Here is a 22,466-nt window from a genome sequence, read left to right on the forward strand (position 1 = left end):
TGCTGACTAAAGGGAGATCCACACACTTCACAGCTCAATGAAGCAGATGGTAGAGTTTATCTTCTTTTGTTGGACACTGTGGCACTAACAGTCATGCTTGGATAGAGGCAGGGTTGGGGGAGAGAGACAGAGAGAAAATTCTTGCAGGCTATTCCAGACCCTTGTTAGACAACAGTTCTGTACTTCTTCAGAACAAAGTCTGGCCAATACCCCAAAGTTCTAGAGTACAGGACATGGTGGGGATTATTTTTGTGTTCGGAAAATTTCCAAAACTGAAGTTACTGGTTGCTTACCACGGCCATTATTAGTTTTCAGATGAAGCTGACAGGAGGAACCCGTTGCCAAAGGTGGACTTCTACCTCTAAGCAATAAAATGAATCGACCTGCTGTATCAAGTTCTTGGCTATTAATCAAATAAATTTTAGAGGACATCTGCCTGAATAATTAGGCTAGTATCTGGAGAGTTGAGCCCACCCCTCGTCCCCTCAATCCCGCGGCAGCTGCTAGAGAGCAAGACCCGTGTCCACAGAAGCCATTCCTAAGTTCAGGTCAGAAATACATTAGCATACAGCTGGAGCCCGCATTTCTAGCCTCTATTGCAGGGGGGCACGCATTCAGATGGTTCCACAGAGCTTTGTGGCTAAAACATATTCCTGGTAATTGTCATTTGATCTCTCAAGAGCCTTCTCAGCGCCTCTGTGGGGACAAACACCCTCCACTCCGGCGGCCTTCCCCCCAGCACTGATACTCATTTCCCTGACTTTTAGGCCAGCTCGGAACCCACTGCAGTGCGAGGCTTACAGTCCCAGCTCCAACCAGCTGGACCACGAGGCCTCGAGCCCTGAGCGAGAATACTAGCCTGGACATCACCTCAGTACTGTGATATCACTGTTATAAAGTGTAACATGTCTGCTTCTCTGTCCCCGAGACAGACTTAGGTCCATCGCTAAGAGGAGCTGCTCGCGGGAACGCCTCCGAACACACCTGGGAGCACCCTCCTCGTCAGCCCCGCCGCGGGGAGTAGGGCTTCGCGCCAAGCCGACGCGCTTTGTCCCGACGCGGCCGCCGTCCAGCTCCCTAAGGCTGCCCCGCCGGCCGAAAAGTTTCTCCAGGTGCGGAATTCCGGACTTGGCAACCACCAGCGCGGAGTGTGCGCGCCAGTTGGGAGCCAGCCCGCCCGACGGCCTGGGTGAGTGGCCCCTGGCGTTGCGGCGCAGGGCGGACCCCGCGGAAGTGGGCGGGAGGCCCCGGGCTAAAGCCGACCTGGCCGTTGCTTTGGCAACGAGCTGGCAAACGGGCAGCTGGGCCTCCGCTGCCCAGTCGGCTGGTGGCCCCCGCCGTCCCTTCCTGGTGTTTCCCGGGGCCCAGACGTTGGGACCTCATTTCTCCTTGGGTCGGTGTTTGGGGTGGTCCCTGGCTGCCCGGTTCATCTCCATCTTCTCACCTCGACCCCACCTTGGGACGTGAACCTTTTTGAAATTTAAAGCGAATGTACTCTAGGGTAAGTGTAACACATCCTTAAAAGTTCTGAAGTTGCTTTTTTTTTTTTTTTTAATTCTTTTCTCTCTCTCTTTTTTTTTTTTTTTTTTTTTTTGCGGTGCGCGGGCCTCTCACTGTTGTGGCCTCTCCCGTTGCGGAGCACAGGCTCCGGACGCGCAGGCTCAGCGGCCATGGCTCACGGGCCTAGCCGCTCCGCGGCATGTGGGATCCTCCCGGACCGGGGCACGAACCCCTGCATCGGCAGGCGGACTCTCAACCACTGCGCCACCAGGGAAGCCCCTCTCTCTCTTTTTAATCTCCTAGAGCCTGGCACCTAGTAGGACCTCATTATTTGGTAGTTCTTACAGCACTTAGTGTAGTTGCTTGCACACAGTGGATGGCACATTTGAGGAGATAGTATGGCATAAGGGCAGCCTCTGTGTAGACAGGTAATTTAAGCACTCTACCTCAGTTTCCTCATCCGTAAATGCAGACCACATTTTCTCACAAAGTGTTGTGGGCTCCAAGGAGCCTGTATGTGAGACTGCTTTGTGAACAGTAAATATCAAGCACTTGGGGTTTAGTTGTAACGGGTGTTTACATGCTGCACGTGGTTTGATTCCCCCTGTCCCATATCACCAGGCAAGGGGGACCTTCTCTTTTGTCTAACCACCAAACAGCTCCAGTATTCAACCAGAAAATGGGGTCATGCATCGGAAGAGGGCTCTGCCAATGGAAAGAAACATCAGCAAGTTTTGAACCTAAACTTTTCTGGTTTTAGACACTCTTACAGGCTCCCCTGCTTCAAATTACAGCTGCTATGCAGATGCCTCACATATTTAAATTTCTAGCTCATGTAAATCTCTAGTGAATCATAACACCATCCATTTAGTTTGCAAGCCAGAAGTCTTGGACTCTCTTTCCATGTGCAAATCATCATCAAGGTCTGTTTATTTTACGTTCAAACCAAACTCAATTCCACCCACTTCTTTCTGTCTCTACCACTGTCACCCTAGACCAAGCTGCCATTGTCTCTTGCCTGGTCTCCTGTTGTAGCCTCCAAACTGGTCTAAAGGTATTCACCCTATCCTTTTCAGTATTCTTTGCCCTGAAGCAAGACTAATCTTTTGAAAATATTTCATTACGATACCCTTCTTCTGCCCCCCTGCCACTTAAAATCCATCAGGATTTCTTATTGCTCTTAGGATAAAAGTACAGCTCTTTAATGTGGCCGATAAATTGGATGGCCATATATTTTATCATATAGACCAGGATACCTTTGAGAGTAAAAGAGAGTGCTATTATTTACACTGGGACTGTCCCTCAGGCAAATTGGGGCAAATGGTTACGCCACCTATAAGGTCCTGTAGCATCTACCTCCTCTCTAGCCTTATCTTACACTAGGCTCTCCTGGTTCTCTGTGTTCCAGTTACACTGACTCTGAGTCCTTTGTCTCTATTTTCCCTCCTACTACAGGGCCTTTGCATATGCTCTTCTCCTTCTAGGTATGCTCTTCCCTCTTCTCGTTAACTCTTGCTCATTCTTCACTTCTCAGATCAGATGGTTCCTCAGGAAAACTGCCACTGACCAGTCTGTCTAGGACAAGCCCCCTTAGGGTATAGGCTCTTCTGACACCAGTTATCTGTCCTTAGTAGCATTGTCCCAATTTTAATTTTGTCTGTGTGTCTGACACATAGTATGTAGTTAATAAATACTTAAATATTTTAATTATAAGAATTTTGCCATGCCATTAAACAGGCTCTCAAAATAACCGTCGTGGTTAAGAGCACAGACTCCAGAGCCAAGCAGATGCATAGGTTTGAATTTCAGCTCTGCCACAATTCCTTATATGAAACTCACGGGCCTATCTGTGCTTTAAAATTCAGAATTTTTCAGATTATAGAAAGACAACATGGTGTATAAACTGCATCCCTTCTAGTGGGGCCTGGGGCAGCACTCTGTAATCAAATGCATTGTTTTCTTTAGTAAGATAACTTCACTCAAAGTGGGGTAAGTAAAGACTATACATACTTTTGCTTCAGTTCAGGTCAGGTTTTGCCAACAAATGAATTTGCCACAAATTTATGAGAACACGTGGTGTTCAGAGCTTTTTGGATTTTAGAATTTCAGAAAAGGGCATGTGAGTCTGCCAGTGTAACCTTGAACCAATTACATAACTTGTCTGTGCCTCCGATTTCTCAACTGTGAAATGGAGATGATACTAGCACCTACCTACCTCACAGTTTCCATTTATGTTGTTGGAGGGGTGAATGACTGAATACATGTTAACTGCTTAGGGCAGTTAGTGGTCCTTAATCAGTGCTATAGAATAGTCAGCTCTTACTATATCATTTTTATTGGCTCCATAATCACACTGTGGACAAAGCATAATTTATTTGCAATTTACTTACTATTGGATAGTTACATTTCACGTACAAAAATGTAGAGATGAATATCTTTATACTTAAATCTTTTGACTAGATTTTTGATTACTGAAGATCAATTCCTAAAAATGGCATTGCAGGGTCAAAGGGCAGATAAATGCTCTTCACACATGCTGCCACCTTAAGAAAGAGTATACCAGTTTACCATCCTACTATCAGTTTTATGACACCTGTGTTAGCATTATTATTTTTTTTTAAATCTTCACAAATTTCACAGATTAAAAATGGTACCTCATTTTAACTCACATCTTCCATTATTAATGTGTTAAAGCATTAAAAATCTTATTAGCTATTAGATTGCCTGCACAAGCTTTTGACGGTTTTTATATTGGAGTCTCAGTTTTTTTCTTAATTGTTTAATTGTTTGATTTCTGCCTCCCCAGCCCAGGCAGGAGCCAGTATGTTGGACTTTGGCTGGAATTAGTTGGATAAGGTATCCCTGGAGCCTGGGGTGAGTTGTTACTTGCCTGCAGGTTACAGAGCAATGTAGAAAGCAGTGTTTCAGAGGCTGGATCTTGGGGAAAATCTGAAATCAAGATCAGGCTGTTTATCTGAATCTCCTGGCTAACAGGGCTGAGAAGAAAAAGGGCATCAGGGTAGGAAGCAAAGGACTAAGGCAGAAAAAAGGCACAGTGATCCTGAAAGCTGGGAGAAAGAAGCTGTTACCTCTTTTTTTTTGTAGGGACCTAGCAACATCTTGTATGGACGAGGAGGGGAATGCAGGATGGGGTAGGGGGCACTTGTCTTGGCCAGACACTGATTTGTGTGAACTTTTTATAGAGTAAGGATATTATCCCTTGCTTGTCATATTGGGGCATTTCTCCTACAGTTGCCTTTTCTTTTAATTTATGATGGCTTTTCTTTTATAGAAATTAAAACAATTTTATGTTGTTTACTCGTTAACCTTTTCTTTTTTGATTCATTGCTTTTTATGCTTAGAAAGTCTTTTTCATGCAGAGACCAGTTAACAAACTACATTTTCTTTAAAAATGTTATTTTGTGACGTCAGCAAATCAAGGAAGAGTTAATGAAAGTGAAAGAGAATTGAGTAGTGTGATTTCCAATAAAAAACCTAAAAGATGATGATGTAAAGGGTGATACTCATGTCATCTTCATGTCTCCTTGAAGATAGAAGAAGAAAAGAGCTTATACTGCTGTAAAAGAAACTGATGAAGACTTTTTCTGACCGTCTGTCATAGATTGTGAACTTGTAGAATGGTATCCTTAGAGACTTTTAGGAGTGTCCTGAAAGAGGAAAAGATGTGATCTCTGAAGAGATTTTGTACTTCTTTTATCCATCTGATGATTCTATATAGTATTTCAAGCACCCACAGTTGTTGGATTCTGAGAAATTATTTCCCTGTTTTTAAAAGAGGCTTAAAAAAGGGAAAATGGGGCCTCCCTGGTGGCGCAGTGGTTGAGAGTCCGCCTGCGGATGCAGGGGATACGGGTTCGTGCCCCGGTCTGGGAGGATCCCATATGCCGCGGAGCGGCTGGGCCCGTGAGCCATGGCCACTGGGCCTGCGCGTCCGGAGCCTGTGCTCCGCAACGGGAGAGGCCACGACAGTGAGAGGCCCGCATACCGCAAAAAGAAAAAAAAAAAAAAAAAAAAAAAAGGGAAAATGTAATGTAGAATTAATTGCTGACCTTCTAGGCATTGGTAAGTTAGTGTGCCTTAATATGTGCTTCAGAAAGAATTTCCCTTCCTACTGAGCTCCAATAGGGATCAATGAGGTGAATTGTGTTTTGCTTGATCTGTCTTAGGGTTCCAGAATGTGAAGAGTAAACAACTTATTATTAAACTGTATCAATATATCTTTTTCTTAGTTTATTAATTAAAATAAATCTTAGGGTGCATGAAAGACTAACCACCTCACAAATTCCTGCAGTTTTATTAACCCAAAGTTGTTTTATTTCAGGAAGGTTTGTAAGATGAGAGGCAGTAACTTTTAGAATTAATCAGAATATCCTTTCTACTTATGATAGACTAATTATTTCTTTTTTTTTTTATCAGATGTTGGGGGTAGGAGCTTATTTATTTATTTATTTATTTATTTATTTATTTATTTATTTGCTGTGTTGGGTCTTCGTTTCTGTGCGAGGGCTTTCTCTAGTTGTGGCAAGCGGGGGCCACTCTTCATCGCGGTGCGCGGGCCTCTCACTATGGCGGCCTCTCTTGTTGCGGAGCACAGGCTCCAGACGCGCAGGCTCAGTAGTTGTGGCTCACGGGCCTAGTTGCTCTGCGGCATGTGGGATCCTCCCCGACCAGGGCTCGAACCCGTGTCCCCTGCATTAGCAGGCAGACTCTCAACCACTGCGCCACCAGGGAAGCCCCTAGACTAATTATTTCTTAATAACCATTGACTTTTCAGTTTGACTCTCAATAAGGGTGTAGTATAACATCAGGAATAAAGCAAGAAAAAAACAACTTTATTGATGAAGATAAGTTGATTTAGAAATACTGCTACTGTTTGCCTTAGTATTTGATCTAAATTATGTAGTAGATATTATTAACTATATAAACATTATTCAACAAGTATTTATTGGGTGCCTACGATGTTCCAGGCATAGTTCTAGAATATTGTCTTATGTTTTTACTTTTACATTGTATGTGTACAAAGTTTGCTTGTGATTCAATATTCTTGACATGAACTGTGTTCACCTGGAAAAACTGGTCATTTGGACTCACACATTCATTCAGAGAATCTGAGAAAAGCCTTATGGAAGATGTTCATCCAGTCTCTAAGGTTGAGATGCTGGTAATTGAAAGTTCTACTCTGTTACTTTGTCGTTATCATGGTGGAATGCTTGTCTGCAGTGACAGAGCTTGCTGGGAGAGAATCCATTTACCATTTACCAAAGGCAGCGTGTCTGAGGCTCAGTTTCTTATACTTGAATTCTTTCAAGTCTGTTTGCTGTCAGCAAATCTAACATAGAGGCTCTTATATCTGCTCCAGGGAGCTCAGCTTCCAACCAGCTGAGATATTGGGAAGAAAGCAAATATTTATCCTTGGAAGTTTTTCATGGAATCAAATTAATTTTTCCTCTTAATCTTCTTTATGTTGGTATGCAGTTTATGGCAATAAAATGCAATACTTCTCATATTTGTTATTATTAAGTAAACACCAATGTGCAGCAGTGATTTTCAAGTTAACTTAATTGCTTTTCTGTTTTATCTCTTTGATGGTACATGTTATAATGTGTACACTTAGCTCATTTTTATACTTGCAGCTCACCTTTTTTTATTGAGATATAATTAACATACCATATAATTCATCCTTTTAAAGTATAAAATTAAGTTTTTAGTAGATCACAAGGTTTTGCAATCGTCACCACTATCTAATTCTAGAATGTTTCATCGCCCCAAAAAAGAAATCCCGCATCCGTTAGCAGTCATTCTTCATTCTCCCCTCCCCCACCCCCTGGCAAACACTAATCTACTTTCTTTCCCTATGGATTTGCCTATTATTATGGACATTTTATATAAATGGAATCATACAGTATGGGCCCTTTTGCATTTGGCTTCTTTCACTTAGCATGATGTTTTCAAGAATCATTTCTGTTGAAGTATGTATTAGTCCTTCATTCTTTTCTATAAACAAATAAAATTCTATCATATGGATATACCACATTGTTTTTATCCATTCCTCAGTAGATGGCAGTTTTGGTTGTTTCTTCTTTTACTTTTTTGCTGTTATGAATGATGCCGCTATGAATATTTGTGTGTAAGTTTTTGTGTGAACATATCTTTTCATTTCTCTTGAGTATATATCTAGGAGTAGAATTGCTGGTCATACAGTAACTCTATGTGTGACTTTTTGAAGACTGCCAAACTGTTCTCCAAAGTGGTTGCACCATTCCCATCTGTAATGTATGAGGAGTCTTTCCATACCATCCCCAACCCTTTGTTATTGTCTATCATTTTGATTATAGCCATCTGAGTAGGTGTGAAGTGGTATCTCATTATACTTTTGATTTGCATTTTCCTGATGACTAATGATGTTGAACATCTTTGGCCATTTGTATATCTTCTTTGGAGAAGTATCTATTTAACTCCTTTATTTTTTAAATTTGGATTCTCTTTTTATTCTTGAGTTGGAAGAGTTCTTTATATATTCTGGATATTAGACCCTTATCAGACATATGATTTGCAGACATTTCCTCCCATTCTGTAGGTTGTCTTTTTGCTTGCTTGGTAGGGTCTTTTTTTTTTTTTTTTTTTTTTTTTTGGCCTCCTTGCCCTGTGGCATGTGGGATCTTAGTTTCCTGACCAGGGATTGAACCCATGCTCCTTGTAATGGAAGCATGGAGTCTTAACCACTAGACTGCTAGGGAAGTCCCTGGTAGTGTCCTTTGAGGAACAAAAGTTTTAATTTTATGAAGTTCAATATATCTGTTTTTACTTTGGTCATTTGGCTTTAGATGACATATCTAAAAAACTATTGCCTAATTCAAGGTCAGATTTACTCGTATGTTTTTTTCCTAAGAGTTTTGTGGTTTTAGCTCTAGTATTTAGGCCTTGATCCATTTTGAGTTAATTTTTGTATATGTGTGATGTAGGTGTCCAAATTAATTCTTTTGCATGAGGATAACCAGTTGTCCCAGGGCCATTTGTTGTACACCTCACGTCATTTGTTTAAGTCAACTTGTGAGTCATGTTTTGTTGAAACAAAATTTGGCTGATTCCTTGTCACCTCAATTAGATGCCACCATCCTACACAGAAGACATTCTAGGCAAAGAAATATCTGTATTGCTAGTTAGGACTTTGGTTACCATTTGTATGTAGACTTATAACTTGGTGAATAGGCTTGCAGGGGACGTGTAAGCTTCAGGGCTGCTTCCCCCTCTAATCTAAGGCCTCTCAAGTAGACCCACATAGCTCTCTCCTTGCCATCATTCCTCTGAATTATAACTTGATTGCCACTTGACCTGTTGGGGAATGGGAAGAGTAAAAGAGGCGTTGGAGAGGCCCTTTATAAGCTGGAGAGGTCCTACAATTTTCCTTCCAGACTCATGGGAGGAACATGGGAAGAGTAGTGAACCTTTCGACAAGGAAAAGAGGGGTATTCTCAAGGGAAGGTAGAGCTTTTTCACCTCTTCATACTTCCCACTGAAAGCTCTACCCTCTGGAATCATGACCTGATTGAGCCTTGGCTTGTTTCAGAACTCCTTTTCCTTGGAATGGAGTGATAGGGAAGGGAGAATTGTGTTTCTCCCAGGGATTCATGTGTGCAGTGTGGGAAAAGATTAGGATTGGGGTCAGGCTCACCTGAGTTCAAATTTTGTCTCTGCATCTCTATCTTTGGTTTCTTTATATGTAAAATGGGGATTATAATCCCAATTTCCCAGGATTATTATGACAAACAAATCAAATATCATATATAAAGTACCTAACAAATTTGTAGCTCCTCAATAAATGCTAGTTTCCCTTTTCTCTTTTCCAAATCTTCTGGGAAATTTGTATAAGTACAGTTTTTTAAAACTCCATAGAATCTTAGCACTGGAAGGGTCCTTCATACTCATGACTATATCACTTTGCTGAATCTGTCAAAGCTCTTTTCATGTTTATTCACTTGATTTATTCAGTCAGTTTTTATTGATCACTTAGTGTGTTTCAGGCACTGTTCTCTGTATGTCTGTCATTAGTCAGTAGAGAAGAGATAAAAGACATACATGAGACAAAGCCTGGCACATGATTGTCACCTTACTTATCCTACTTCCCTCATTTGATTCATTCACTTACTAAATTAAGAGCCAGACTATGCTAGATTCTTGGAATATGAAGATACAGTCTTTGAGAGCTTACAGTCTGTTTTGGAGGGAAGCAAACCAAGAAATGATCATATCCCATGGGAGGTGCTGGAAGAGACACATGGATTGGTGCTGTTGGAGCTGGAGGAGAGTACTCCCTAGTCTGCTTGGGGCAGTCAAGGGAGGATGAGCAGAAGGGGAAAGGAATCTGAGGCAGGATGAACAGCAGGCCCAAAAGCCTGGAGGTCGGGAAGAGTGTAGGTCTTTAAGGAAGCTGATATCCAGGGGAATAGTAGAAGACAATGACTGACAGGCCAGCAGTGCCCAGCTTTACAAAGAGCCTGTTATGCTGGGCTGAGATTTGAGGTCAGTTTGGATGGAGAAGACAGAAGCATAATTTGTAGTTAAGAATTAACAACTGTCTTGGTTTTATTCTTCTTATTTTAAGCCTAGCTTAAAAAAATCCTTTTCTTTGTCTTTTGTCTTTAGCATTTTCCCCAAGCATCTAATATTTTGGGCTTTTGCCAGCCTGCTTCTCTTGTTATAGCATCCTGCCACTTTAATATCATCCTAGGTTACTTGCCTGTCTACTTTAGGATTATGACCTTATCCTCATGGAGAACTCCCTCTGTGGCTATATACTCTCTGGAGGAGTCTCTGTCCTGTTTGCCCCAGGGCTTAGTCAGAAACAGGAAAGACCCATTAGGTTGGCTGAGACCTAGTGGAGAGAGTGCTATTGGAGAAAGGCCAGGTATAGGGGAAGGCCCCTGAACTGCAGGTGCTGTCCCCTGGTGTTTCTGATGTTGGCATAGTCATAGCCTCTCTTCTCATCTTCTTCCACAGTCACTTACTGATTGGCTCTGCTCCAGGGCTGTGTCTCTCAGGTCCCTCTTGCTTGCCTTATGCAGAGTAACCGAGGGGTTGAAGAGTGAGGCTCAAGAGGCTTCATCTTGTTGGGGGCAGCCTCCTCCCGATAGCCACTCATTTATCCCCTGAAGACACAGTCTAAGCTGGCCCGTCAGACATGAAAGAACATGTCTGAATTACCGGAGGTCACTTATATAGGACTTTGTTCTGAGATCCTCCCTATATGATAAGTCATTGAAGGAACTGGCCTTGGAAAGAAGATTGGTTAGGGCGGGAAGGGAGGGTATGACAGCTGCTTTCAAGTATTTGAAGGGTTGTTCAAGTATAGAAGACAAGGTACCAGATTTTGGTCTTTAATTTTGGTCCTCCTTCTTACTAGCATTTTTTTTTTCATCTAAATTCCTTTCAGCCTAAAATAATTCTGTGATTCAGTAAATGAAGCAGGCAGTGACTATACTGATTAGATCAATAGATTCTGGAGGCAGATTGAGTGGCAGTGTTTTAGCTTTCTGAGCTCAGCCACTAGTGAATTAAAATGGTAATAGCTGTATTTATTATACTCAGAATTGAATGAGTAATTAATAAGCCATTCCTTAGCCCCATATTATCTCTGTTTTACAGACTAATTTTTTTCAATAGGATTTTCTTAATTGTATCAAATGTTTCATTCCTAGAATGCTTAACATGTCTGATTCATATAATCTCCAGGGAAACTAAACAGTCTTAATTACATCCAGTATTTTGATTTCATTTGATTCTTTAGATGAGATTAAAAGTAATTTATTTTAAAGGCTATGACTATATATAACCGTGCTTATTGCAAATTTAGAAAGTTTTGGTCATATTACTTTAGCATTACCAGTTCTCAGGTAATTTAGGTTGTGGACTAGCACATAGTGTGGTTTAATTTCTTTCAGAATGAATAGCTTGATGACACTGTATTTTAAACTCCCCCCCCCATTTTTCTCATCACTGTCTTTGGATAGCATTGATTTATATTTTCTGTTGATCTAGCCATTTCCATTGTATACGTTAAGACTTGCTCCCTAGGAAGCAGAGGGTTCTTTGATTTGACTCTTTCCCAAATATCTATTTCCTAGTGAATAAATGTTGGTAATAATTTGTGGAGTATGATTTTTAGTTCTAGATGCCATTTTTTAATAGAGATACTGGCAAATTGAATTTCACCAAGAGGAGACTGAAATGTCTGGGGTGGTTAAGGGTCTTTAAATGATATGAAGGACAGCTTAGGGTGTTGGGGATGTAGAAAAGATGCCTAGCCTCTAGGAAATATGACCAGGGGGAACATGTTCATTTCCTTCATATCTAGAGCACAGAGACCTGTTAAAGATGGACTAGGAATATCTGTAAGAACAGACTAGGTACTACCTGACAGGAGGAGTTATAGGGAGATAATTTTGGCTTGATATGAGGAGAAACATCCTGTCACTGGAGTCTGATGAAATGAGCTTCCTGGGGAAAGTAAAGAACAGGCTCCCTGTCGTTGGAAAACTTATAACAATGTCCATGTCCACATCCATTAGATCTATGAAAGAAATTCCATGCTGTATCAGATGTCCTTTGATGTTCTTTCCAATTCCAGGAGTCTGTGATTGCCTGATACTATGACATGCCTACTTCTCTATTCTAGGTTTTGCTTTAGTGATTTATATGCTTGATTTTATATTCATGATCATACCATAGCCAAGAAGACATGGTGGATAAAAGCTGCCTGACATTAAATTGTTTTTGTAGATAATTCACAAAGTGGATATATATCCCATGCACATGTATACTTATACACATATACATACATCTGTTTTGTATAATTGAGTGTTACTATACTTTCATAGTTTTGTCCTCTGTTCCTACTGTTATAAAGCATATCAAGCTATACGCTGTAGAGACTTCTGAGTCTCATAAGAACATTTTGTTTTTTGAACATTTATTTATCAAACTGATTTAAAAAATACAGTTGTTAAGCCTTCAACATAAAGCCAAAAAAAAAAGAGCTTTTGTGGAAGTGGGAATTAAAAACTGGTGATTTTATTGTGAGAGTATTTGAGAAAGATCTATAAATAAAATAGTATGGACATTGAATTAGTGTCTTAGATATTTAAGAATAGGAAGTAGGAGCACTATAGTCATTTTGGAAAATTGTGTTTTCAGACTCCCTTACTGGTTGGATTTTTGAGTGCAGTATTAGTGGTTTCAAATGGAATCACAATTCATTGCAATTCTGACCTGTGGTAATAGATATGGAGGTAAAATGAAATCCATCTTCCTGAAGAAATACTGGTTTTAGGAAATGATTAAACTGATTTTAAAATAAAGCATTAAGTGCAAACCACCAAGAGTTCAAAAAATACTTACAGGCCCCGTGAAAGAAGATTTAGTGCATTTAGCTTTCAAACAGTTTGCTCATTGTGGATGAAATGCCTTTAAATTGACGTGAGTTATCATGCCAATAAATTAATAAAAAAGGGGAAGTTACATATCTTCTCTTTGGAATGAGCTCAGCCTTCGGGGACAGATGGTTCTCTTTCGGAATAGACCTTCTTCTGAAGTGATAAGGCTCCATCTAAGTGTTGGGTTTCTTTTCCAAAGTCTTTAGAGAAGTCTGTTTTCTGGGCTGAACCTAAGTACAACGTGGATGCTATTAAAGCTTTGATTTGGTATTATGAAAAAGAAAGTCACTGTGCTGGGAGAATTTTCCAGGTGGGAAAGATACAAGTTTTATAGGGCTTTTAGAATTCTTTTATACTTTTCATTGCATATGTGATGATAGCAGATTACATCTCTCTTCCACGAACTCTTACACAGCCCGTGCTATTGGTATTAGAGTATATGGGGAATGTCTTTAAGTTTATTGGGGAGCAAGGTAAATTCTTGGCATCTTGGGGAATGAACAGATTGTCTGACTCTGTTAAAAGCAAATTTTCCACATGATAGTCTTTTCTTCTAACTCCAGCCTGCATACTGTGTAATGTAAATAGTGATATTTAATGTTGAAATAATGATTTTTCAAATATTTGAGTATCTGTTACAAACACTGAACAAATGAATTTTTCACTTCATGTTTGAACATTTTAGAGGCATGTCGCTAAGTGAAAATATGACAATGAATTTCTGTTGAGAATATCCAACATTTTTCCCTCCCCTAATAGTAAAACATCCTCATGCATCTTTCTCAAAATATTAATAATATTGGCCATGGACAACCATTTTTGAAGTGTTTGAATCACTTTGACTTCTTAGACACCGAGTGGGGCATGGAACAATTTTTTATTTTTCTCTTCCCATTTCTGCTCTTCCCCCCTCCTCTTCCTCCTGTTTTTTGGGTGGGGGGCTCTGTGCTTCTGCATAGGCTACATAAAGAAGTCTACATGGAGCTCCTTACTCTGTAAGCTTTCTTGTAGACTGCCATTGGGTGAGAATGAGTAGTCCTTATTTCTGTTATTAATTAATATTAAAGTTCACTGAATTATCTGCATGTTAACTTTTAGAAATTTAACTTCTTTCCGGCTTCTTTTCCTTACATCTGTGGGAGTTCTCTACCACTTCAACTACTACCTTTTGACATACTTGTATAAATAGATTGCTCTTTCTCTCCCTTTCTCTTCCTTCCTTTTTCTCCTTTCCACAAACACCAAAAACCTACTATGTGCAGTGATAGCCTTAAAGATACAATGATGAATTAATGACACCACCTCTGTCTTCCTGAGAGTCTGGTGGTGGAGAGGTACTTAAGTAATACGATAGAGTGTGATAAAAGTAATACCAGAGCTGTGTATAAATTGCTACCAGGTACAGAGGATGGAGAAGCTTACTTTGTGTATGGAGGTGGGAAAAATAAGAGAACTGAAAATTGACTGTTAAGGTAGAGGTGAGATTGAATATTTCTTAATTTTTTACTTGTCAGTGTGTTTAATCTGCATGGATTTTAGGTGTTGATTTTTCAGTTCAGTGTGGTAGAACTTACAGTTGGCCAGGAGATTGAAGCATGTATTTTATATTTTTAAAAGATTTCCTATAATAGATTTTTTTTTTTTTTTGGTTTCCAGAGGCTTAGCAGGAGATCTATTGTTGCTCATGATTTCTTGCCTCTGTATTACTGGAAACTATTTCTACCTATATTCTTCAGAGAGGCCTCTTTTGCTGTTTCCCAAAGATTCTGACCTGGTCACTGGACAGTCATAATGATTAGATTCTATGTCATATTGAGTGTCTCTGTAAGACTTTCAACTTCTGTATTTATTAGTATTTTATTTACTTGATTTACTTTAGTTTAAAAAAATCCTTCCACTTAATGTTGCTTGCAAAATATTCATGAAGCTGCTGGAGCCCCATTTGTGATATTAATTTATTCAACAGACATTTAATGAAGCACCTGCCACGTGGCAGGCATTGTGGTGAGCATTGGGATAAAAGAAAGATGTGGTCTCTACCTTTGTACAGCTTATAGTTTGATGGGGGAATATAGATAAGCAAATAGGCAGTTGAGAAAAATGCTCTGATAGGGGAAGTATATGGTACTGCTTGAATCATAGGAAGGGCACCTAATCCAGATTTGGGGGCCAGGAGATGTGTTTTTTGGGTGAAGTGGCATCTAAGTTAAGACTGAAGGGTAGGTGGCAATTATCCATGTAAGAGGTAGAGTGATGGGGCATGGTGTTTCAAGCAGAGGACATAATATATCTAAAATCCTGGACCTGAGAGGTGTGGGACCTGAAAGAATTTTAGGAATGGAAAGAGTGATGACAGGAGCCTAGATGGCGGGGTGGGAAGGTAGATAAGAATGAAGCTTGAGACCATATCACACATATCACAATGGGCTCTTTAAGCCATGTTAAAAAAAATCTAGACTTTAATTCAAAGTAATAGGGAGTGATTGAAGGGCTTTAAGTAGGAGAACAGCATATGTAGATACACATTTTAGAAAAATCATTTTGGCTGCAGTTTGGAAAATATATTGGAGAGAGCTAGAGATAAAGAGATCAATTAATTGGAGGCTGGTATAGTAATCTAGGTAAGAGGTATTGCAGTTGTACAGTAGGGAAATAGCCATAGGTACAACGTGACTAAAACTTTAAGTGGGATGGAGACTCAGATTGATTGGGCATTGGACTATGTTTTGATTTTCTGTCTTGATGAAAAACTTTTGGATTTTACACCACTGTGGAACAAATATCTTATGACATTAAAAAAAAAACATACTTCTGTTGGAAATAGTAGTGTATACTATAAAGTGTACCAGACATTATTCTAAGCACTTTATATTAATTCTTTTGCACTTTATAATAATCCTATGAGATAGCTACTAGTATTTTCTCAACTGGACAGATGAGAAAAATGAGACATAAGTTCAGTAACATGCCCAAGGTCAGAGAGCTGGTAAGTGCCTAAGCTGGGATTTGAACCATGCTATTTTGGTGCCTGGATCAGACCTCTCAGTCACTGCTCTCCAATCCTGGAAGTCTGAGGGACTAGGCATGGGCCCTCTTCTCCAGTTCTCTCTCTTCTCCCACTCTACATCCATTCTGAAGAGAAGTGGATTCATTCTATAGATAGTTAGAGATAGAAGCAGGATTGGTGGATTTAGGGAGAGGGAGGAGAGTAACATCACTCTTAGATGTATGGTTTCCCATGTGGGTGACGGTGGGACAATTCACTGAAGTAGGGGCCCCAGGAGGTGGAGGTGGAAGAGCAAGTCCAGGCAAGGGTTGAGGGTGGAGGAACGAGGCAAGGTGAATATGTTACTGCTGTGAACATGTTGAATTTGAGGTGCTTGTAGGTCATCCTTGTATATATAATCAGTGTGGGCCTAAGTTGTTTGCTATGGCAGTAGATAGAATTCAGAGACCTGGGACTACCAGATCCAGGGAAGCTTCTGTGAACAAAGTCTTGGTTGGCATAGGTAAGAGCCTTCTAGGTAAGGGAAGAACAGTATGCTTGATGTCCTGGTAAGAGAGACACTTCCTGTCAAGACTGTAGGTGAAATGAGTGCTGAAATGAGAAGATCTGAAATCTAGGCTTTTTTTTTCTTCTTGTAAAGCATGTGGCCTTTGGCATGTCACTCCTCTTCTTTGGCTTCAATTTAATTTATTATTATTATTATTATTATTTTTTTTTTTTTTGCGGTACGCGGGCCTCTCACTTGTGGCCTCTCCCGTTGTGGAGAACAGGCTCCGGACGCACAGGCTCAGTGGCCATGGCTCACGGGCCCGCAGGCTCAGTGGCCATGGCTCATGGGCCCAGCCGCTCTGCGGCATGTGGGATCTTCCCAGACAGGGACACGAACCCATGTCCCCTGCATCGGCAGGTGGACTCTCAACCACTGCGCCACCAGGGGAGCCCTAATTTATTATTTAAAAATCATTTAAATTCATATTTAATAGGTTACTCTTCAACTAAAAATGTTTATCTACAAAAGAGGAACAAAAATGCCTGCTCTGCTCGTTTCATAGTTGTTGAAAAATTAGAATGTCCTTTAATGGACCTTCTATTTCCAAGATGCAATTCCAGGAATTGAGCTAAAATGTTTGAAAATACTTTATAAACAGTAAAGTGGGAATACAGATATAAATTGATGGCATTTGGTATTTAGTAGAGTAGAGATTATATAGATATGTCTGTATATAGTGGCAAATGTGCAGGGGCTTCTAACGGACTTTCTTATGAAATTCAAAGTCTTTAGCTAATACTTCAGGGTCTGGGCCAATCTCTAGTGGTTATACAATGGACATAAATGGTTGGATGCTGTATCTTTTTGAAAGAGGAACTAACAAAATTTGCTCACTGAGAATAAGAGAAAAAATGATTGATGATGACTGTAACTTTGTGACTTTCAAGTCTACAGTACCATTTAAATAGAACATTGAATAATAATAGTTTCCAGGAACTGTGCTAAGTGATTTATATACTTGATTTGCTCTGATTCTCACAGTAACTATCATTACCCCCATTTTACAGATGAGGAAACTGGGGCTTGGAGAACTTGCCTAAGGTCACACACTAGTAAATGGTAGAGCTGGGACTTAAACTCAGGTCTTTTTATCTACAGAGCTTCTGCGTGTAACTATCACACTATATATTCTTTTAAAGTTTAATTATTTTTTGAATAGATAATAATTGTGTTTGGTACATAATTTAAAAATAGAAGGGTATATAGTGAAAGAGTCTTCCTTTTGTCCCTGTCCTCTTGACACTTATTTCCCTACAATGACTGTCCTTTCGGAGATGTATGAGTCTATATAAATTAAATATATAAAATATACACATATAATAACATTTAGTATATTATATATAAATATATTTAGTGTATAACATTTAGTATATTATATATAAATATAATTTCACCCCTCTTTTATACCTTGATTTTTTTTGCCTGACAATATCTAGGAGATTGTTCCAGTTAAAAAAAAGTCTTTTCATTTTTCAACTGTTGCATAGTATTCCACTTTATGGATGTGCCACTAGTGCTTTATCAAAGGGCATTTGAATGTTTCCAATATTTTGCTAACAATGCTGTAATAAATAACTTTGAATTTAGGTTATTTTGTACATGTGTGAGCCCATTGTGTCTGATAAACAAGAGCCAAAGGGATTGCTCTGAATATGGTGAAATTCACTATAGGAAGAACTCTATTTATTACTAATATGGAAGTTTTTAAGATTCCAAGTACAGGTGTATGATAAATCAACAAATATGTGAGTGCTTTTCCATCAGCAGGGCTCTACATCAAGCACTGCAATCATATATATGTAAAAGTTTGCAGATTTCAAAAAAAAATGAGAAAAGAGAAGGTTATGGCATAGTTGACTGACTCAGAGTGAGAAACGTCTTCATGTGAGCAGTCATTTACTCAACAGAGTGAAACTTTGATTCCTAAAGAAAAGTGGCTCATTACTGCATTGAAAGACTTCCCTGGAGAAGCACTGATGCATTTGACCTTTATGATTATGGTAGGATTATGGTATGATTCTTGTTCAAGAAATTTGCCATATAAAAATGGCTGTAATGGGTCTGTTGCCATTGAGTATATCCAGAAAATGGGCAAAAGGGAATTTTAAAGATCCGTATGTGAAATGAAGAGAACTAAAGTAAGCTTGTGTGGAAAGACCTGCAGAGCTGTCAGATGGAGAGGCGTGCGAGTGGAATACATACTCACATCTTCATAGTTTCTGCACTGGTAGAATAGAAAGTGACTAGGGGACTTCGCTGGTGGTGCAGTGGTTAAGAATCCGCCTGCCAATGTAGGGGACACCAGTTCAAGCCCTGGTCCGGGAAGATCCCACATGCTGTGGAGCAACTAAGCCAGTGCACTACAACTACTGAGCCTGTACTCTAGAGCCTGCAAGCCACAACTACAGAGCCCGAGTGCCACAACAACTGAAGCCTGTGCACCTAGAGCCCATGCTCTGCAACAAGAGCAGATGAGAAGCTCGCGAACTGCAACAAAGAGTTGTGCACTGCAACTGCAATGAGAAGCTCGCGCACTGCAACAAAGAGTAGCCCCCGCTCGCCGCAACTAGAGAAAGCCTGCGCCCAGCAACAAAGACCCAAAGCAGCCAAAAAAAAAAAAAAAAAGTGACTATGAAGATAAACAATAATATTACAGAGTACTTTTATTTTTCTGTTACTAAGTAGGCAATTACTATTTTTCAGAAGTGGTACTAGATATTTTAAAATAATCATGAAGAGTATAGAAATATATTTATATGCCCAGATAAACAAGTTTAAGGAGGGTGACATGGTAGAATCAGGAAACATATCTAAGATTATTCTGCTTGTAGTGCATGATAAATAGTAAATAATAAATGAAGTTTGTGAAAAGTCATATAGGCTTTTGAAATTAGAGGCAAGACTGAGTTTGATTTGCTCTGTAATATTCTAATTTATTAATTATGCATTGGAATATCTTTGTTGATTTTTCTTTCTGGCTATTTTCTGTTTCTTAGCTATTAGCTCTAGAATCTATAGTTAATGAACTTTAGAATGCAGACTAAAGTCACTTTAATTGTTGAAAAAATTAAAATCTCTTATCCAGAAATATAACTTAGTTTATTTGTATTGTGTTTCATAGATAATTATTGCATGTAACAGAGTGATGCTATCATATTTTTGTAGTTGTATCATATAAGCTATTAAAGTACTCTCTGTTAACTCTGTACTAGATTTTTTGGGCTCCTGTCCTCCTGCGTTTTCTAAATGAATCTTCCTGTCTCACAGCCTCTGTTCTGACACATCTGAGTTCTTGGCATAGCCAACTGTCCTCCCTGAAAGTGTGATTTGACCAGAGATGGCTAATTGATTTGATACTTAGGTTTTCCAGCAGTGTATGACCTGTGTTCCTTGGTATGTAAAGGTGAAATGATCAGATATTCTCATTTTTATAACACTTGACTGTCAATATCTAAGGACTTCTCTTATTTCCCACACTTTTTCAAAGTCTATCAATATTGGCTCTGAGGTTACACCTGCAGCTTTTCTTTAGCGTATAGTTCAGGGGGGCCTAGAGTGGCTATACCCTTTTTTTATCTGTCTGCATCTTCACCTCTCACTTTGTATGTTCTGTACATTCTCTTTGCTAGAGAAGGAAGAAACAAAATAGGAATTAACAAATTTTATGATGTGATACGATATATCTTGTTACTATTTCATTCTTTTATGGGTTGTGACACTTCTGTGGAATGCTTATATTTATATTTAGTCTGATATAACAAATGAAATTTATAAAATAACCATTAAATCAGCTATTGTTACAAAGTTACTATGTCTCTGAGTCAGGCATTGGCTTTTAAATGTTCTAGTGATAATATTCAACTTTTCATGATGTTCATCCACGTATTTGGAGATAAAATGGAAAGGAATAAGAGTTTGGGGTTCACTTTGGCACTTTTGGAAGTTTTGCTTGAGCAAGAACTGCTGGAATCTATTGGGTTGTGGTAGCTTAGATGCAGCATCTTACATTAAGCTTCAGCATCCCTGTTTATGAATTGGCAGCTATCATGATTCTCATTTTACAGCTCAGAAGATTGAGGTGCAGAGGTTAAATAGCTTGCTTAAGAATACTGAATGTTCAATAGCACAGTAGGAGTTGGATCTGAGTATTATTCCACCAATGGGATCGTACTTCTCTGAGTCTCTCTGATTAAGTAGTTTCAGGTGTTGCTACAGCAGTCTGTTCTTTCGTTCTTGGTCATTTATTGTTAATCAAGGAGTGGTAATGGATGATAGTGATTTGTATTATATAAAAATAGTTGATTAGTTATTTAAAGTTATCCTGCATGGTACATTCTGCCTTGATTGTTTCTCATAAATTTGCCAAAATGGTGTGGTAGGATTCTTTTTTTGTTTTTTTTAAGGAGATTCTAGGCTTATTTAATTTCTGTTTTTTTCCCAATAATTTTTTGTGTGTGTGTGTGGTACGCAGGCCTCTCACTGTTGTGGCCTCTCCCGTTGTGGAGCACAGGCTCCGGACGCACAGGCTCAGTGGCCATGGCTCATGGGCCCAGCCGCTCCGCGGCATGTGGGATCTTCCCGGAGCGGGGCACAAACCCATGTCCCCTGCATCAGCAGGTGGACTTTCAACCACTGCGCCACCAGGGAAGCCCCCCAATAATTTTTTAAAAGGCGGAATTCCTGTCTTCTCACAACTAGGGCACCTACCAGGCACCAGTGGGGGACCACAGACACCTAAGGGGACGGAAGGAACCCCCAGTGACCAGGTAGGACATGGGGTGTGGGGGGAGTGAAGGGGGAGGAGAAGTGGAGGTGGACGGGACTGGTGCCCCTGAGGGGCGGCTGGGGGAGGGGAAGGGCTCCCATGCCCAAAGAGGGAAATTAGGAACCCTTGGGAGGGCAGAGGATCAAAAAGGAGCATGGCCAGGTTTCCCCTGCACACTTGGACCCCCAGGAACCTGTTGAGATCCGAGGCCTGTTCCTCTGCCCACCTAGGCCCCCTCTAGCCAGGCGGGTCCTGAGGGAGTCAGAGGGAGGGAAAGGGAAGCAAAAGTAAAGTCCAGACCTCTGGGACGGCACCCCTGAGGGGCGGCCAGGGGAAGGGAGGAGTTCCTACACCCAGTGGGACCCACCCATGGTTAGGGGTCCAGCAGCAACGGGTGAGACCCTGGGGGAGATGGGGGGGCAGGAGCATGAAGGAATGGAAGGGAGCGGGCCAGTGCTTTCCCTGTCCACTTAGGCACCAGGGAGCCTCTTGGGCTCCCAGGCCTAATCCTCTGCCCTTGGAGCCTCCCTCCTGCCGTGCAGAGCCCAAGCCCCGCCCCCACCCCCACACCCAGGGCCCTACCTCCAAACTCCGGAACAAGTACTACCTCTCCCCTTCTGGGCAGGTTGTAAGCAGAGGTCCTGTCCCACTCTTGAATGTCGCCCTGGCTAGGCCCCACCCCACCCTCAAACGTCAGCCCCCACCTGCCTAGGCCCCACCCCACCCTCAAACGTCAGCCCCCACCTGCCTAGGCCCCACCCCACCCTCAAACGTCAGCCCCCACCTGCCTAGGCCCCACCCCACCCTAAAGGCCCCACCTTGGGCCCCTGCCTAAGTTCAACCCCTGCCTAAACTCCGCCCCCATAGCCAAGGCTTTATTTTATTTTTCTTTTTTCCTCTTTTAGATTGGGGTTCTGTTTTACCTTATTGATTCATTGTTGTTGATCCTCTTATATTTTTATTTTTCCTAATCTTTTATTCTTCTAATTTTATTTTATTTTATTTTTTTAACATCTTTATTGGAGTATAATTGCTTTACAATGGTGTGTTAGTTTCTGCTTTATAACAAAGTGAATCAGCTATACATATACATACATCCCCGTATCTCCTCCCTCTTGTGTCTCCCTCCCACCCTCCCTATCCCACCCCTCCAGGTGGTCACAAAGCACCGATCTAATTTTATTTTATTCTTTA

General features: G+C 40.6%; 1 protein-coding gene across 1 annotated transcript in view; it reads left to right on the forward strand.

Moving 5' to 3' along the window:
* Positions 1-997: 997 nt before the first annotated feature.
* STK33 (serine/threonine kinase 33) overlaps positions 998-22,466 on the forward strand; it is a 169,076-nt gene continuing 147,607 nt past the window's right edge. Inside the window, exon 1 of the mRNA XM_081239357.1 lies at positions 998-1,189. The gene's annotated coding sequence lies outside the window, so the exon portion shown is untranslated. The remainder of the gene's footprint in view (positions 1,190-22,466) is intronic.

This window comes from Mesoplodon bidens (genome assembly GCF_964165515.1).
Source record: "Mesoplodon bidens genome assembly, chromosome: 7".
Classification (NCBI taxonomy): domain Eukaryota; kingdom Metazoa; phylum Chordata; class Mammalia; order Artiodactyla; family Ziphiidae; genus Mesoplodon; species Mesoplodon bidens.